Raw genomic sequence first — 13,077 nt, 5'->3', positions numbered from 1 at the left:
AGTGTCTGATGTCATATGGATGACATTGGTCATCCCTGTGAGTGTCTGATGTCATATGGATGACATTGGTCATCCATGTGAGTGTCTGATGTCATATGGATGACATTGGTCATCCATGTGAGTGTCTGATGTCATATGGATGACATTGGTCATCCCTGTGAATGTCTGACGTCATATGGATGACATAGATCTTGCGCAAGTAGGAGTGTAAAACAGACGGACAGACAGATGCACACAAGGACGGACACAAAGATTTGGGGGCCATAGATACCGTATAGAATACTCTTCTAACAAGGCTGCCGAGAAATCAGTTGTTATGGATTGTGCAGATATATCAATAATGAATTAATGAAATATACCGTAAACAAAAAAAGGACTACAAACAAACAAATTTGCTTGACTACTTGTGTTCTGTGACCTTTTAAATGAATGAAAAACAAGGCAGTCAGTGCCCTTAATGTAATTAGTAAGTCTAAATTAAATACTCACGAGACTATGCCATTGGCCAAACGCTGATGTACAGTAACTAAGGTCGTCCCTGCCTATTTTTAAACGTAAGGTGTGTGCTATCCTATCTTTAAACGTATCCTATCCTATTTTTAAACGTAAGGTGTGTGCTTAGTGCTATCCTCAAACTGTTGGTGTTTTTAGTGACTGTATGGATTCAGCGCCACAGCCTAAAAATACTTTCTTGGGATAACACTTCCAGTGGCAACTGTCAAAACACCTGCTTACTTCCTAATGTACATCAATGTCGGTCTGTTCTCACTCATCTGCACTGAACCAGAGAGAAAATGAAAAGGGAGACAAGCCTGTCATTCATAGCTCCTTTTCCAGGGTAATTGACAGGATTATTACAAGTCTGAGGAGACGGATTAAAGTTCACAGGCAAGAGATGCACACACAAATCTGTGTGTGTCTGAGTTGGCAGGAGAGATGGGTGGGAGGTTGTGTTTTTAAGGGAGGGGTGTGCTTCGCCATATGTTCATATTTCCAAGTGTAACTCTTTCATGCTGGCAGGTGTGTTTGTTTATTTGTAATGAGTGACTACATGGATAATTCTCAAGTGTAAACTTGGCTCTTTCGTATTTTTTCCCCCTCACTCTCACAAGCACAAACACTACACTCACAGTCAGCGACGTACGTGAGACACTATCTCATCTTCTCCACAGTAAACAAAACTGAAATATGTTAAACAAAACATCATTACCAAGAGTAAACAAAACATATAATCGGCGATACTGAATCATTTTAAACAAAACATAATCAGCACGGCAGCGATACAATTCAAACAATTCAACATTAATCGCTAATAGTAATAATTAAACAATTGAAATAAAACATCATCTCTAATAGTGACATGGTTCAATAAAGCATAATCACCAAAAGTGAAACATTTCAAACAAAATATAATTGCCAATAGTGAAACATTAGCCACCATTTTCCCAGTCAAAACACAGTGTCTCAGTATTCTAGCACAGGGGTTCTCAACCCGTGGGTCGCGACCCCTCGGGGGGTCGCCAAATTATTTTAGGGGGTCCCCAAATTATTTGAAAAAAAAAGAAAAAGAAAAGAAAATTTTCACGATTTTCAAAAATAGCAGACCTACAAGCTCGTAGCGCGCCACTCGGTGGCGCGCTATGAGCTTGTAGATCTGCTATTTTTCAATAGCTAAATTATAACAATGCTTAAAACACCAAAAGGGGTTCCCGCCCAAAATGGTTTAAGGTTATTGTAGCAGTCAATTTATATTGGGGGTCGGGAGGGGGCGGGGTGGGGGTCCCGAGACATTGCCAAAGCATTTCCGGGGGTCCCCGGCCAAAAACGTTGAGAACCCCTGTTCTAGCAGGAAGCTCAGGTACTGTTGCACACTGTATCGTCTATACCAGTAGAAGACGGGCACAAAGACCTCAGTGATAAACAGGCCAGTAAATGGAGTGAAATAAAACTCTCCCATCCATTGTTCAGAAGGACCAGACTGCTGAGGCTGGCCAAGAGGATGTCAGTGAGTCATTCACGTTCCCCCCGGGGTCTGCTCTCTCAACTCCTCTCATCTCTCTCCTCCATTTTACGTCTCTCTCTCTGTCTCTCTCTTTCTGGTGCTACCACTTTACTCCCCCCTTGTTCAACAGCTGTGGAGTATAGGTTTGGGGTCAAGTGAATGCGTGCAGTCGTGCACCCACACACAGGCGCGCACACACACACACACACACACACACACACACACACACACACACACACACACACACACACACACACACACACACACACACACACACACACACACACACACACACACACACACACACACACACACACACACACACACACACACACACACACACACACACACACACACACACACGTTATGCTACTGTTGGACTTGAATGCAGCTTGGGGGGTGGGAGGGGGGCTACATTTTCCCATGCCAACAGTTGGCTGCTGACTGAATCCAACACTGTGGAGAGAGACCTCCAGTGCCCTCTGTATCCCTCGCCTGGCCTCTGGCCCAATGTCTGTGTCCTCTCTCCTGCTGGGCCACTCAATGGAGTGTGTGTGTGTGTGTGTGTGTGTGTGTGTGTGTGTGTGTGTGTGTGTGTGTGTGTGTGTGTGTGTGCGTGCGTTAATGGACAATCCCAGCAGGAGTTCTGTCATTCAGTCATCAGCCATTCAGCCACCAGCCCCAACATCCTTGGCCCCCTTGCCCTGCAGGGCAACTCATCTGTTCAAGAGACAACTAACTGGGAGTTCTCCCTCCGTCCTCCATCCGCAAAATCTATCTGGCTGCACAGTAAAGAGTGTTCCATTGTCCAAATTGGACCCTTTGAGTGTAAACATTGACGCTTTCTGGGTTAAATTAAGCACTTACCAACTGGTGTCCCAATTTAGAGCATGTCATTATAGGCAAAAATGTCAACACATTTTCAAAAATATTAAAACAAATATTACAAAATGTGAACACATTTTTAAACTAAAATATACAAGCTCACTGACTGCACAACACCTTCATAGGACAAAGTTCTATGACATAGGCAGGGCTTAAGTGGTTAAACATGATTTTGGGATGTAAATGGTTTCTTTGTCGTTTTATTGTCTTGCAGTTCCACTTCCTTTTCTGAGTGTGTCTGCGTGGCAACATTTATCTTTCTGTCTCCCTAACCAACACATCCCTACTGTGATGCTTACTAACAAAACGTGCTCTTTCTCTCGCTCTCCCCTCCATCCATCCATCCATCCATCCATCCACCCATCCATCCAGCTCCTTCCACCCCTCCGAACATCCATCCAGTCCCAGGGTTTGTATAGAACGTCCCCTGCAGAGGGAGTTGAAAGCATTCCTCTGCCTCCCCTGTCATCAGGACCTATTTAATAACTATCCCAATAAAGTCAACAACAAGGCCCAGGATTCCCCCCACCCACACACACGCACACACAACCCTCCCTCACTGCTCTGCCTCAGGTCTTGATGATGAATGGGGCCATCAGGCGGGCCAGCTGCCCCCGGAGGTGAGCAGGCTGCCCCCGCCGGGCAGCCAGGCCGGCCCGAGCCCGGAGCAGGAAGCGCGGAACGGCGAGAGCGGAGAGAGCAAGAGGGAGGAGAGGAGGGCAGGGCCGGGCTGGGCCGGCGTGCCAGAGCTCACACTGGGACGAGATTGGAGGGAGAAGAACAAGTGGGAAAAAAAGGGAGGAGGTATATAGTGAGGGGGCCAGTGGAACAGAGGGGCGCAGGATATACACACAAACAGGGGGTCAGCCCAGGCGCCAGCGACACAGTGGGCAATATGGATACATGTTTGCACCCGCTGCTCACTTGTGAGTTTATCCTGAACTCTGCTCGTCTTACATACAGCAAAAGAAAAACAATACGCAGCATTATTTTAACTCTTGAGAATGCGTGAATGACCCACTGCAGATTTTGTGGTACAGTTAGCATGACTGTGTTTGCATTTTGCAACGATGCTTGTTCATGTTTGCAAAACACCAAAAAGGAACGCGTTTGAACAGATATTCGTGCAAGACCGGCACACCAAAGGGTTGCCTATGTACTGGATTAACCAATTTTGGGCGGGAACCCCTTTTGGTGTTAGCATTATGTTATGCTTTAGCTATTGAAAAATAGCAGATCTACAAGCTCGTAGCGCGCCACCGAGTGGCGCGCTACGAGCTTGTAGGTCTGCTATTTTTGAAAAATCGAAGAACGACAGACATAGAGACATAGCTTTTTTAGAAAACTGTCAGGATGTAGAAGACATTTTTAGAATCTGATCTCAGGTCAAAATGGGTTAAGAGCTGCATGTGTGGCTCAGTGAAATGAAGACCGATATATATACTGTATATGTATTCCCAATCACGAAGTGAGAGCCGTGCAAAACAGAATGAGAGAGATGAAGTGAGACAGCTGACGCCATGCTGACACTTAGAGTAGAGAGAGAACAGGTCCGGAATCACATATTAATCATTAATTGAACAAACAAGTATCGTCCATCCATCATGCACAATTCTGCATTAATCTGCAGGACCACGTTCATGGGATTAGCAACAGGCTGATAATTAGCACAGGTTAGGCGTAGTCATACATACAGTATAAACACAAGCAAGTGACATCTGTTTCACAGCTGGCAATTTACAGAATTAATGCCAAGCGAAAAACACAGTAAGTGATGGGTCATTGCCATCAATCAATCAATTCAACGTTATATACGCAGCACATTTCATGCATTAAAATGCACTTCAAACAGCTTTACATAAAAGTTAAGCCGATTTCCAGCCTAAATCCCGTTGTTCTGATGTGAGTGAGGAGAACAGTAATATAGTGTGGCTGTGGCAAAACATACTCTTCTATGCATTTTTCCACAAATTGTTGACATCGCACAACGATGACATGAAACAAGTTATTGAGTATACCTATCTCTATCTGCTGTGCATTTCAGGAGTTTAGGGGGCTAGCTCCCACCAAAACATTTTGTGGCGCCAAAACGTACCGCAAGGGCCTTGGGGGCCTCAAAAATAACAGCCAAGGGGCCTCAACTCCTATTAATCCGGCACTGCATTTTTCAAAATGTTTTATTTTATTCCACTCCAATACAATGATATGAATACTTTAGGAACTGTTTACTTTAGATTTAGATTATTATTACTGTACAAAACATACAATACATTAACCAATTAAGCACTATTTTATACATAAGGCTCTTTACAAGCTGCATCAGAAGATGCAAACTTTTGTGTAAGAAAAGTTAAGATGCCAATACTTTTACTCAAGTAAAAGCTTAGCTTGATTTTGTTTTTTACTTGTAACCTATTGTGGTATTGCTACTTTTACTTAAGTAAAACAAATACTTCTTCCAGCACTGCTCAGAGTTAAATGACCATGGAGGACTTAACTGTGCGGACAGCCAACCAAGAGGGCTTGGAGAAACCCTGATGGTGGAGACAGACACTGAACGTCTCCTCATCCAAGCGTTAATCTCAAAGTCAAGGCGGATGAGCGAGTGTTATTCAACTGGGGCTGTGCATCAGTGCCGCTCGACATATGGCAGAGGCAAAGAAGAAGGAGAGAAATACAGTAAATGATATTCAACCAACCGCATTTTTCTAAATCCAAGCTTCTGTGGAAACAGCAAGTGGAAACAGAGTCTTCAAAATACCTTTGATTTGCTGCTATTAGCAGAATCACTGGGTTCTCAACGCGAGGTTCGGGGACCTCCAGGGGTCCTTGAGGGGGGGGCCAGCGTTTCCCCTTCCCAGCAAAATGGGACCCTAACAAGACTATAACTCAGAGAGTGCAAATGGAAGCAGATCAACCCGTAAAGCCCAAACCACACCAATGGGTCACCATGCAACTAGAGTAGATGTATGTAGTAGATGCATGTAGGGTCGACTTGTGTCAACATGAGCCACCATGCGCCGACGTGCAACAGGACATATCACACCACTGGGACAAACGCTAAAACCATTTAGTTGCGTCTCGACCCATTGGTGTGGTTTGGGTTTAGGGTACCCTCTCAGAATTTAATTATATTGACTAGAATTTCGCCGCCACACACACACACACACACACACACACACACACACACACACACACACACACACACACACACACACACACACACACACACACACACACACACACACACACACACACACACACACACACACACACACACACACACACACACACACACACACACGTTACTTTGAATCCGTGGTGGGACTGGGAAATAAATAATGCGCGGAAGAACTTGGCATCGGGTGTGTGTGTTCGAGCTCTTCACAGGTCCAAAAAAATGGTTCCGAAATCCGAATTTAATCTGTGAATCGATTCCGACCCGTTCCGAAAATATTTGCAAATAGTTAAACCGAACCCGAATGGATCCGTGACAATTTCGTCCGATTCCGACCCGTTCCGAGATTTCTTTCAAATTGCGGCGCCGAGTCCGACCGAAATGCGATTATTTCCGACATTCCGAGAGACCCGACGCAGCTGAGCCAGGCAGACATAAATATAAGAATATAACCATTTTATGATTAAAGCGCGAGAGAGAGAAAGAGAGAGAGACACAGACAGACAGAGAGAGAGAGACTGCGCGCTGCAGTAGAGGGTGAGAGAGAGACAAAAAGAGTCTCTTCTTGTCTCCTCGGCGTGCGTGCATTTGTTTTTTTACACACAATCATCAGTTTTAGCAGAAGCAGATACATCATGCATGTACCGGTCTTGGCTGAATGTAATATTATAATATATATATTATTACTTATAAACAGCTCCTTCTTTGCTCTCTTCTTTATCCACGTGTGGGGAATGCGATACACAGGAGAGTTGTCAACTTGTCATGGTTGCTTTAATCTTTCTTATATTAATTTGAGTTGCTAGTTTGCTTTCACCTCGTTGAGGTCAACACTGTTGTCGGGATCCGTGGTCGTGATATAAAGTATAATTGCACGCCGGTGTTTTCATTCAAATCACCGTTTTTCTCCTCCGCAGCGGTGCGGAGCGACATTGAGGGGTCGGAAATAACGCGTGTGTCACTGTGAAGGCGGTATACTACAATGCGCCATTGGACTGGCCCCATGAAGTGAACGGAGTTGGCGTAACTCGGCAAAGTGGTGACGATTTTGACGTAGGCTGGTGGTCTTGCGCAAGAATGTGTTATTTCATAAAAATGGGTACTGTAGTGTAAATATGACAGTTGCATGGATGCAAAGTAGTGGTTGATGTCTGGACAGGCATGCTGTTGGTGTTGTGCATGGTGAGATGTGTGCAAACGGTGTGGTTTGGTAGGAGAAGGTGTTGGTGTTGTGCATGGTGAGATGTGTGCAGACGGTGTGGTTTGGTAGGAGAAGGCATGCTGTTGGTGTTGTGCATGGTGAGATGTGTGCAAACGGTGTGGTTTGGTAGGAGAAGGCGGACAAAGGATGGGGTGTTGCGCTGTCTATTAGGGTGGCAGGATGATTGGGGTCCAAGAGATAAAAGAAATCTGAAAACTTGGAGACCTTGAAATTCAAAAGTTTGAGAATCACTGGTCTATACCACTCCCTCGTTCCTCAGTTTCACTACCTGAATATAATGTACTGTCTGTGTGCGTGCGTGCGTGCGTGCGTGCGTGCGTGCGTGCGTGCGTGCGTGCGTGCGTGCACACACACACACAGCATGACTCCTCTCACAACCTTCCCATCACTTTCCATTGAGGATATCTTTCTTTTCATACCCGGGAAAACATTTTTATAGATGCAAAGCTGCCTCCCTGAAGGCGGCTTCAGAGGCGAGCCTTTGCCCTGTACCTGACAGCGGATCAGCTTGTCTCCCCTGGCCGCGACCCTCCGAGTAAGCACAGCTGCGTTGAATATTTCCCTCACTCCTCAGTTCATTTGGAGGTGATGTGAGCCCAGTTAGCCCCCAGGACATGGAGCAGTAAACAGGACTGACTATCAAAGCAAACCCACCCAGTCAGAGAGACTGGGATATGAGCCTCTGGCCACACTGGGACCGTGGCAGCATGGATGGAACCAGGCAGGCAGGCAGCTGGACAGAGCTCAAAGGATCACTGACTGGAGCTGACCAGACCTCTGACACAGGCTGAGCCAACAACATTCACTTTATCGTCAATAGCCAACAGAAATGTAATTATGCCCAATTTTGCCACTTTACGCTGGGTAACTGACAGGTGATTTCATCTCGTTTTTTGTTTTTTTTAGATTTGTTTTTGGGTCTTTTTATGCCTTTATTGACAGTGGACAGTAGATAGACAGGAACGGGGGGAGAGAGATGACGCGCGGCAAGGGCCGTCGGGCTCGGGAGTCGAGCACGCGGCACGCTTGCGCGTGGAAATACTTCATGATGATGTCATCACACCCATTGGGCACGATCCCGGAATGAGGGAAGCAATCTGCAGGGTTTGCAAGTTTCATTGAAATGACTTGAGTGGGTGGGAATTTTCGGTGCCCACCGTGCCCTCTCCAGATATAATACAGTGCCATTGGTTTGAATACATCGTGTATTTGCAGAGAGTCAAAGGTTGTCAGTGGAGGAGATAGGACATTTCAGAAATCTCACAGGCCATGGTATGGAAATCAAGATTTATCACAGTGGCACAAAACTGTGTCAATACACAAAAAGGTTTGTGTGCTTCCAGCATTTGTGTGCATGAGAGAGAGGGAGAGACAGACATAAAGCGGAAGATGGATGTGGTGACAGGCAGGTACAGTCACACAGCATGGTTGAAGAAGCCTGCAGTGCCAGAGGGTGAAGGAGAAGGAGGCCATGTCTAGTCAAGGAGAAGTAATGGAGCTCAACAAGAAGAGAAGAGCCTATCATCTCCACTCTACTTCACTAACAACGGTACCTGGCTCCAGGCATGCACATGCAGGCATGCATGCACACACGCGCACAGCATAGCACACGCACTGTGACGTACACAGAGCTGTGTGTTTATGTCTCCACCAGGGTTGGCATTTGACTGGGACTTGACCACACAAGCCACTCATTGAGGAAAAAAACAAACGAGGGCCTTAATGGCCCAGTGTCCACGTGGCCAACCCAGGCATCACGGCACCCAGGCAGCCATACACCGCTGCTGCTGCCCACATCCTTAATGGCCCAGTGTCCACGTGGCCAACCCAGGCATCACAGCACCCAGGCAGCCATACACCGCTGCTGCTGCCCACATCCTTACCTTGACCCATCACCTAAACACACGGCTCCAGAGGGAACACGACAGGACGTATTTAGCTTTCCTCATCACACCGAGTGCTTTTCATCTGCAGGACAGAGCATGCTCTGTGTGAGGTGTGTTTTAAGTAAAACAAGGGTCAAAGGACACGGCTAATGCCGTCCCGTGTGCTGTCGTCCCGCATGCTTTGAAGAAAGGTTTGTGTGGAAATGTATTCATTCACACGTGTCTCTGTGTTCCAGGAATTTGGTTGTAACCAAATCTGGCTAGAGACGGTACTGTATCTACACGGTCAAGTCTACTGGCTCGTGATTATTCAATTGTCCAGCTCTGTCAATGTTCATGAGCGTTTCTCTGCACACACCAGCAGAAATGTGACCAGGTCAGCGGTGAGCTACAGCTAATGCTAATTCAAGCTAGCAGGTCCATAATGGCCGGTCCAGAATCAAGTAAGAGAACCGATTCAAAGTGAGTTTCAAATAGTCCCCGTATAGCTGGAGTTAATGCGGCAAAAGTCCTGAGCAGACACATCCACACACAGGTCATTTGTCAACATAATAAGGAGTCGATTCTTTTGACACATAGTGTATGTAAGAAACACATGTTTGCTATAACCTTCCATGTTTATAGGCTGTCGAAAGGCACGGAGTGAGGAGAAAAATCAAGTGGAAAGAGTGACTTCATGTACTTCTTTTCATACACAGCTGGACATGTTTTGTATAGTATGTCACCAAACCATCTAGTGATGTCAAAGATGGATGTCCCCCCGGCAGGGCTGTGCTGTACTGGCCTATACCGACCCTCCCTTTTCAAAACAGTGCGGAGCATTTAAACATTCAATCTTACTGGCCAGGCTTCCAGGAAGGGGCTTCATTTATAGACTGACTGTCTAACCACAGCCATTGTGACACTCTGGCCACATTTGAAGGACTGTGTAGAGGTTGAAGCCTCTTTCATGTAGAAAGGAAGGGAAGCAGAGCGTGGGAGGAACTATTTTATGGGGGACGAATGGAAACACACAACAACAAAAGAAAAACGCTGAGGTGTGGTTAGAGAGAACCAGTGTCCCGATGGCACTGCTGACCGCTTCCACTCCAACTCTGCTCGCTTCAGCATGCCATAATTTTCTCCATGCAGCAATAACGATGTAATTTCTGCTTTCGTTTCATCTTTTTCAACTTCACTTGTTCCAGAGGGAAAATGTGAAATGGTTACGGAGAGAACAGAGCTCTTTTTGTCCGTTTGTCTCTCTGACCAATATTATTCTCTCTCTCTCTCTAGTCTAATTTATGCTCCGTCGGATGATGGTGTCGCGCAACGAAAATAGCAGAGCTAGCAGACCTACAGCTCACATGTACAGTAGGGTGCCTGTTTTAGAGGCGTGCCACCGTCGTGTGACTGTATGAATCAGGCTCCGCTCGCTCTATACAACAACTTCCTCCCCCTTCTTTTCACACTCTTTTTTTTCCCTTTCCGTCCGAAGTGTAACTTCTTTGTGAATGGGCAGGAAGCCTAGAAAAATAAATGATGAAGCCAAGTGAGTGACGAGACAGACAGAAAGAGAGAGAGAGAGAGAGAGAGATAAATAGTTTATGTGTGTGTTTTGGTAAAGCCCCCTCTGAGTTAAGAGCTGTGAAAGGCGACATTGTTGATGTCAAGGCCAGTCAGCATCAAAGGGCTGATTCAGCTTATGTGATGGAAGTCTCTCTCTCTCTCTTCTCTCCTGTCTCTCAGGGGCCATTTTTACGGCATGGCACTGTAGGAGACAAGCCGTTTAGGAAGGGGTTCTGTCTCTGTCTGTCTGTCTGTCTGTCTGTCTGTCTGTCTGTCCCGGACTAATCTCACAAACTGTTGGACAGATCAGTACCACATTGTGTGCATGCTGCCAGTAGGCCGAGGAAGCAATACCACAATGTAGAAATACTTTGTCACTGTGAGCTTATATACAGTAGCTATTTTAGGGTAAATATGGGGCTCAACTGATTAATATATGATTGTAATAATGAAAAACTACAAAGTAACTTGTAATGTTTTCAAATTATGGCAGTAGAGTAAAAAGTGCAATGTTCGGAGATGTAGTGGAGTAGAAATTGTCTAGCACCTTCCTACCTTTCTGATTGCCTGTCCAAATATGTTCCAAGTTCCAACAGTCCCCTGAGGTCAACTAGTGCTGACCTCCTCAATGTGTCAAAAATGAATTATTAAAAGCACAAAGGTTTAGTCTATTGTAACACTGCATCACACACACACACACACACACACACACACACACACACACACACACACACACACACACACACACACACACACACACACACACACACACACACACACACACACACACACACACACACACACACACACACAGCCCCCTGAAGACCCCAAAATTCACCATGGTTTACTGTTCTTCCTCACAGCCAAAGAACAATATTTGGAATAGAGGTGTAAACTCTCAGACGGGTCAGGGGTCATGGAGCAGCATGGACCGCTGTGTGCATAATGTGTGTGACGCACGTGCGTGCGCGTGAACGTCGGACAGAAACCTTGTATCTCCATAGGCTATATCAACTTTTTATGTAGGCCTGCTCACTCCTCATGCATAGAAGGAAGCATGAGCACAGTTTGGGGCTCTCCCCAGGTTGACAGAGTGAGAGTAGTGCCCAGGATTACAGCTTAGGGCAATTGGCACCAGGTGAAAACTGAAATATAACCCATTTAGAAAAGGCTAACACAAAAAGATCTAGGGGCTTGTTTCCACTGTGGTCACAAGTATTCAATTCATACAAGAGTGTCACGCAAAAGTAGCAGATCTACAAGTTTGAAAAGTATTAACAAGAATTAGTGATTAAATAATAACTACAGTGGATGCGTTGGAACAGGGTTCAATGCATTTGGACATACAAGTTATCCACCCGACTGCTGCAATGATGTGTACTGTGTGCACTGTGTGTGGGTGGGTGAGTGTGTCTGTGTGTGTGTGTGTCGTGTGTGTGTGTGAGAATGTCCTGCATATAGCCTTACACCATGTTCTCATACCTCAAACATATCACTCATGAATAATTTTAATGGGACTTTCCAGTCAATTGTGAGTGGGACCAAATCCTGTGGGTTTCCTCACACAACTCAACTAATAGTGATGTTTGGATATGTAAATATGTAAGTGATATTGTTATGGAAGGTCATTATGCGTCGCTTTTTCATTCCCTTCAAACCAGGGAGCAGAGATGACCACACACACACACACAGGACTTAACGCCTGATTTACACTTCCTCGTACGACGGCATCGGGTGGTCCGAATAGGTGATCTACAATGCGTTGTCACGCAGCACTGTGTGAGCTCGCAAATCCGCTATTTTCACCACGTGACACCGTTGTAAGACGGCGTTATGAATTAACCATTGCTGTGAGCTTTAATTACATCCACTAAAGCACAGTAGGCTTGTGTGAGTGTGTGTGCGTGCGTGCGTGCTTGCGTGCGTGCGTGCGTGCGTGCGTGCGTGCCTATATGTAGGAACTCGCAGGGCACGAATAGTATGTGTGTGTAATAGTGTATGAATTAGTAAAGTCAGACACCGGGAGCTGCGCCGCCATGTCAGGATGGGATTTAACGAGCTTTAATAACGAGCCTTAACGAGCTTAATTAGGCATCCATGTGATCCCCATGGTAACGGCTGAACCCCGTGGAACCCGGCTCTGGGCCTGATGAGCTTTTCAATAGGATTACTACGGCTAATGTCACTGGGACACAACAGGGAAAACAACCACAGGAGGATGATGAGGGGATGAGTAAGGATGGATCATGGTAGGAAGAGGAGACAGAGAAACCTACAGTATACCGTATAGGCTATCGTCACTGCGAGAAGAAAAAAAACGTTGGGCGAAAACCGCATAAATCCAAATCGGTTACTT

The 13,077-nt window shown here is 45.8% G+C and overlaps 1 protein-coding gene across 2 annotated transcripts in view; it reads right to left on the bottom strand.

Moving 5' to 3' along the window:
• unc5cb (unc-5 netrin receptor Cb) overlaps nt 1–13,077 on the bottom strand; it is a 194,898-nt gene that overhangs the window by 159,619 nt on the left and 22,202 nt on the right. The window lies entirely within an intron of this gene.

Source organism: Electrona antarctica (assembly GCF_951216825.1).
Source record: "Electrona antarctica genome assembly, chromosome: 16".
Lineage (NCBI taxonomy): Eukaryota > Metazoa > Chordata > Actinopteri > Myctophiformes > Myctophidae > Electrona > Electrona antarctica.
Note: the sequence above shows the minus strand (reverse complement) of the source record. Positions and strands in the feature narration are given on the sequence as shown.